The 7,041-nt window shown below is 38.6% G+C and overlaps 1 long non-coding RNA gene across 1 annotated transcript in view; it reads left to right on the top strand.

The window, feature by feature from the left end:
- The first annotated feature begins 786 nt into the window (after window positions 1–786).
- Window positions 787–7,041, top strand: part of LOC108526396 (uncharacterized) — a 9,530-nt gene continuing 3,275 nt past the window's right edge. Inside the window, exons 1-2 of the long non-coding RNA XR_001884510.1 lie at window positions 787–915; window positions 4,544–4,675. This is a non-coding gene — a long non-coding RNA (uncharacterized LOC108526396). The remainder of the gene's footprint in view (window positions 916–4,543; window positions 4,676–7,041) is intronic.

The raw sequence follows: 7,041 nt of genomic DNA, 5'->3' as shown, positions 1-7,041 counted from the left end.
TTGATACATCAGATTGTCTTAAATGAATGAATCCAGACTGCCATCTAAATGGCAGTTTTTACTAAACTTGTGGGTTTTTTTGTTTTGTTTTGTTTTGTTTTCTGAGACGGAATCTCGCTCTGTCGCCCAGGCTGGAGTGCAGTGGCCGGATCTCAGCTCACTGCAAGCTCCGCCTCCCGGGTTCACGCCATTCTCCTGCCTCAGCCTCCCCAGTAGCTGGGACTACAGGCGCCCGCCACCGCACCCGGCTAGTTTTTTGTATTTTTTTTAGTAGAGACGGGGTTTCACCGGGTTAGCCAGGATGGTCTTGATCTCCTGATCTCGTGATCCGCCCGTCTCGGCCTCCCAAAGTGCCGGGATTACAGGCTTGAGCCACCACGCCCGGCTAAACTTGTGGTTTTAAAGGTATGTGAAACAAACCGATGCGCTGCAGACTTGCCCCTGGTAGGGTAAAATTGGTAGTAACCAAAATACAGCCAGATTCGATCAAATTGAGGATATATACTCTGAAGCCACTGCCAAATTCTTAATTTTAGTGGAAGTTTATCATCACTTGGAGATGTAGTTTGAACCCTCAGCATGTTGTCTCAAGAAGATTTTTGCTGGCCAGTCCCAGATATCTGGCGTTTTGTATCAGCAGGACTGTACTGAATAGGCATGAGACACAATTCCTCAGGTCAAAGCTAAAGAATGTCATTAGGCCATTGTTGCATTGCTATAAAGAAATAGCTGAGACTGGGTAACTGATAAAGAAAATAGGTTTAATTGGCTCATGGTTCTGCAGATTTTACAGGAAGCAGGACAGCGGGCACCTGCTTGGCTTCTGAAGAGGTCTCAGGGAGATTCACTCACGACAGATGGCAAAGTGGGAGAAGGCATGTCACATGGTGAAAGCAGGAGCAAGAGAGAAAGTAGGTGGGTAGAGATGTCACACTTTTAAATAACCAGATCTTGAGAGAACGCACTCACATTAGCAAAGACAGCACCAAGCCATGAGGAATCTGCCCCCTTAACCCCACAATTCCCACCAGGCCTCACCTCCGACACTGGGTCTTACAATTCAGCGTGAGATTTGGTGGGGACACACATCCAAACCATATCAGTGATTGTATTTTTAAAGAACATTTTCAGTCCCTTTTGTATATCTCCAATGGAAAAAAAAAAAAAAAAGATGATATTCATATAGTTCTGTTCCCCAAAAAAAGAGACTTTTAAAAGCTGTTGGCATTGTGCATTGCTACTTAAATCAGAGACAGAGTGAGCAAATTCCATGAGGTAGTCATGGTGAAAATAATTTTACGGTTTGTCACAGATTAATAAGCAAATAATATCCAGGCTGTGCAAACCCTTTTTCAATAACTTGAGCGATTATCAAAGATTACACAGGGCATGTTTAGCAAAAGAACAAAAACTAATAAATATGAACATCAATCTGTGAGCTGTGCCTCATTAATTCTTTACACACCAGTGAAACTGAAGTAAAGCAAGAAATATTCATCATAAAACTAGGGACCTGGGTAGAGAAGTTGTTAAAATATTATTTTTCATTAGCAATTTAAGAAAATAAATGAAATAGCTATTTCACTAAAGTGAATTGGCATTGCCTGGATTTGACACTTAAAATTCTGTTATGTAGTGAAGAATTAACCTTACCCAGAGAGAGGTCTGGCCTTTGTCCTCAGCTACTGAAAGGTGATCCCTGGGTTCCTCAAAAGTCCTGTCTGACGGGAGTATCTTTTTTTTGCCTAAGGGCTTTGTTCACTGGCCAGATTAACAATGTTATTTTTGATGGGGCTTTGAGCCAGGGTGTTTCAATTCCCATCTCTGGAGGAACTGGAGACTAAGTTCCAACCTCTAGAAGGACTGAGTATGTGTCTGTCATTTGGGGTGTATGGGATTAGCCCAATAAAGCCTCTGGTCAGCAAAGGCTCCAGTGAGCTTCCTTGGTTGGCCATATCCCATGTACATTTTCACATCATGGCCAGGAGGAGGTAGCACTGTCCCTGGCTCCACAGGAGAGGACAACTGGGATTTCTGGTAATGGGACTCCTCCTGGACTGTCTGCCTTGTGTGTCTCTTCCCTTGGCTGTTTTTAAACTGTTTCCTCATATTTACTCATAATAAACAGTAACCATGAGGATAACAACTTTCAGTGATGTGTATAAGTTCTAGTGGATTACCAAACACCCCGCTCCCCCACCCCACCACACTTATAATTGGTGTCAGAAGTGAAGGAGAATATTCTTGTGAGGACTGTTTTCTCAGACCCTGCAGTTTGATTAGCTCTGGGTAACTGTCTAAGGCCAGATAAATAATGGTAAAATAACTAGAAAACAAGACAAAATCCGATACATGCACAAGATAAATGAAAAGTGTATGTCTGTATATATATGTTAACATATACCTACTTTGTACAATTGTCGTGGTTTTTTTTTTTTTTTTTTTTTTTTTTTTTTTTTTTTTTTTTTTTTGATGACAGAATTCCTCTTGCCTAATGGTTATCCATTCCAGATTCACCCACCTCCTACTGCCAGCATAGTCACATGACCCATCAAACCATGTCCTGGCTTGGTTAATAGGAGTTCACCCTGAGAAGAAAATGACCATTTCATATGACCAAACTAGGCCAGTCAAAATACTCTCTAGATTTCTCTGCTAGTCCTATTGAGGAAAAAAAAATTTCTCTTTCTAGAGTTGCCGGGACAACAGGATATATACTTGGAATTGTTGGTAGCTGTCTAGGCATCTTTTTTACAAAGTAAAGAGGTGCTGCTTTAAACAATGTAGGCCCCACACAGAAATGTCAAGAAATGGAGAGAGATCCAATGACATAATTTTATTTCTTGGGACTGACACACTTTAGGTTAAACTCATCATGCTTCCTAAATATCTGAGCCGATAGTCTCATTCTACTTTTTGTCAGACTAGGTTGAGTTTTTAAATTTTTTTCCTCTCACAAACTCAGACTGAACACTGTCAGTAGTGTTTATGATGGACATCTAGCAAATATTGAAAAATATGTATTGTAAGCACACTAAATCAATGCATGAATATGATAGAAATGTCTGGGATTATAAATCTTTGAATGCCCAACCAGAAGTCATCCCTGCTATGACATGAGAGTTGTGCAGAGACAACACTTCAGGCAATGGCTCACTTTTCAGTGTTACAGACATTTCATCAGCAGTTCTCTAGAATACTCCCTAATCATGGTGATGGACTACATTACACGTATCAGAGATCATTTTAGTCCCTTTAGCTTTAGGAACTAGTCCTTTACACTAGGATCCTGTTCTTGGCTCAGGAAATCAAAGCTCTTCAATGTGAAGAAAATCAGAGAAACACAAACCCAAGAGAAAGGGCACTGCCACAAACGGAATATTTTCTTAAGGCCTGGATGTCAGTTGGCTAATCAGAAAGGCTTCCAAAAACTAAAGCATGTGATAGGTCCTCAGTACAAGCTGGGAGCATGTTGTTGTATCGCCACGGTGGCAAGAAGCAATCCAACTTGGCCAAGAGGCAAGAGGTCATCCAAAGAAAGGAATCCCAAGAAAAGAGACACTAAAGAGAGCATGTAGATATTTTTCTATTCTCTTTGGGGCAGTTGTAGCAATGTTTCGTATGACAAATGGGCTATACATTATTATAACAGTATACATTATGATAACTCTTCTCTATGTGTTTATATATATTTGAGTAACTCTTACTTGAAAACTTAAAATGTAAGGTGAAGCCCTTTCTCTCATTCTAGTATAGGTAGTGATGCCACAAGGCTGAACTTGGAGTGGCTTTAGCCTTTTTCTCTATACTATTTACCCACCAAGTTTCTCCAAATAACAAAAGCATAGGTACTTTTGTCATGGCAAAGGCAAATTTAGGGTTTTTTTTTTTTTTTTCTCTTGAACTACAAATGACCCTTCATCACTTCCCTAACCTTCTCCTATAAAGAAATTCTGGAGCTGCTTTGAGTAATGTACATAACGAAAGTTCATAAACATTCTGTGGTTTGATATTTTCCCCCTTGTGCTATAGTTGTAAATGTAGATAGTTCTGTGGCAGTCATGGAAGACAGAGATGATTTTTTTTTCTGGAGATATTGAGGAGGTTTGAGGTGGCAGTAAACTACTATTTGAGTCTTCAGGAATTGGTATGAACTTGGAGATAAGGAAGACAAGCCTTTTGGGCAGAGAGAATTGCACAAATAAAGCCATGAATATAGAAAAAATCCAGTCACATTTGAAGGTAGTCTGTCATTATGAACTGGAAATGTCAACAGGCAAATGGTGGAAGGATGGGCTGGATAAATGAATTAAGACCACTTTGTGGACACTGAATGTCAGACTAAGAAATCATTACTTTATTCTGCAGGGAATGTGTCTTAGTTGAAAGATACTATGACATGATTAGATCTGTACTTTAACAAGATTAATTTTGTAATACTTTGTAGAATGAAAGATAGAGACAAAAGACAGGAGGTAGGGCTATCTTGTCATGTCTGACAATGTATCTTTTAAATTCCTTGGTTTTTTTTCATATCATACAGCAACCATGAGAACTTCCACTACACTTTGAACATGCGATTCTGCTGTCAGTAGTGACATTCACTTTCCATTTTCTCTACCCATGAATGATGGAAGGCAGCGCCACCTGACAGTGGGAAGAATATTCAAATAAGGTAAAATGAACCTCAGTTAACTAGGGAGGCAAAGGCTTCCACTATATACATAGTCATAGTGTCTTCTGGTTCTACATTATCAGGAATGACAATAGGAGGGAGGGAGAGAGGGAGAGAGAAAGAAAGGAGGAGGAGAAAATGAGAAAAAGAAGAGAGAATATGTAATGAATCTAATCAGTTTGGAAGTTTACCTAGGCTTTTTTTCCTTTATATTTTGTGTATATCATAGTAATTATTTGGAAACTCTTGTATATCAACTTAAAAATCTGGTATAGTCATTAGTTTTCAGCTTTCTGGCGACATGGTGAGATTATACTTTCTGGTCTACTTTCATGGTAAGATGATACCCCTTAGGCTTGGGTGTGACAGTGAGACAGTTCAGGACAATGAATTCTGAGTGGAAGTCACATGGGTCACTTCTGGGCTGGGACATTTGATTGCTGAGGTGAGACTTCCGGAGCTCTCTCTCTTTTTTTTTTTTCTGGCACAGATGGTAGCTGGTCCCTCAGCCCACATGTCTGAGACAGGTTTCTCCTTACCAAGTCACATTTGCATCAATAACATATGAGAACGTTGGCCTAACAGCACCCTCCACAATACTTACTAACTTAATATTTTTCTAGCTTGATGTCTTCTAGTCTCTATTATGTGTAAAGTACACCTGCTGACCTGAGATAAAACGGTAGCAATCAGCAAGAATTAGACTGCAGCATAACATACTCTGGATTTAACTGTAATTTCACTTAATTTTAATACTTCCCTTCCAGTACTTTATATAATACACATATAACATATATAAAGATATATAATATGTATATATAATATATACACACACACACACAACCATCTATACACACACACCCAGAGTATAGGCATTGTAGCATTATTCACAACAGCCAAGATATGGAATCAACCTAAGTGTCCTTCAATGAATGAATGAATATTTCTTTATAGAAAACGTGGCATATAAACATACTGGAATACTACTCGGCCTTAAAAAAAAAAAAAGAAAAGAAAAAACGGGAAAGTCTGTCATTTGCAACATGAGTGAACCTGGAGAACATCCATATGCTAAGTGAAATAAGCCAGGAACAGAAAGACAAATACTGCATGACCTCACTTATATATGGAGTACAAAAAAGTTGAACTCACAAAAGCAGAGAGTAGAATAGTGGTTACCAGAGACTGGGATTGTGGTGGATGGTAGGGTATGGGAAATGGGGAGATGTTAGTCAAAGGGTACAAAGTTTCAGTTACATAGAAGGAATAAGTCTGTGGGTTCTACTGAACAGTAGGGTGACTATACTTTTTTTTTCTTTTAGACGGAGTTTCGTTCTGTTGCCCAGGCTGGAGCACAGTGGTGCAATCTCAGTTCACCGCAACCTCTGCCTCCCAGGTTCAAGTCATACTCCTGCCTCAGCCTTCCAAGTAGCTGGGATTACAGGCGCCTGCTACCATGCCTGGCTAATTTTTGTATTTTTAGTAGAGACACCATGGCTTGTCTCTTCATTCTGTTAGATTGTTCCCCTTGCTGTGCAAAAGGTTTTTAGTTTGACACGATTTCATTTGTCTATTTTTGTTTGTGATACCTGTGCTTTCAAGGTCATATCTAAAAAATTTAGTATTTACCATGTTGGCCAGGCTGGTCTCTAACTCCTGACCTCAAGTGATCTGCTTGCCTTGGCCTCCCAAAGTGTTGGGATTACAGGCGTGAGCCACCATGCCCAGCCTAGGGTGACTATACTTAATAATAATCCAACATTGCTAAAACAAAAGTAAATTCCAAATGTCTCACTCCAAAATACAATAAGTGACATGATGGACATGTTATTAGCTTGATTTAGTTATTTCATCTTGTTTACATATACCAAAACATCACTGTACCCCATAAATATAATTAAAATATTGTCAATTATATTAATTTTAAAAGAAGCTAATGAGTTGTTACTAAAACACAAAAATATGCTGGGGAAACATACCTTTAAAGGAATGCTGTAATGAATAATGACCCACTAATTAATTTAATCAGACTGCATACTGACTTTTTATTTTTGTTTATTTTCAGTAAAGGAATATTTATATTGAGGTTTCTTTCCAGTTTTTTTAAAAAAATTATTGTTGCTATAGATAAAACCAGAGATGAAGAAAGGAAGGGACAATGACATTTAAAAAGGCTTAATTTCTGGAAATTAATAGCAATTACTAATCTTCTGATGTATAAACAGAATATGACTCACCACTATCTCTGAAATTAAAACTCTCTCTAAGAGATACGAAAACGTTAAAATTTTAAAGGAAGGAATATGAGCACTTAAACAGTGACAAGTGGATATATTGGTATTTCTTTTTTTTTTTTTTTTTTTTTT

The sequence above is a fragment of the Rhinopithecus bieti genome, unplaced genomic scaffold, assembly GCF_001698545.2.
Source record: "Rhinopithecus bieti isolate Rb0 unplaced genomic scaffold, ASM169854v2 scaffold_2554, whole genome shotgun sequence".
Lineage (NCBI taxonomy): Eukaryota > Metazoa > Chordata > Mammalia > Primates > Cercopithecidae > Rhinopithecus > Rhinopithecus bieti.
This window is presented reverse-complemented; position numbering and strand designations above follow the sequence as displayed.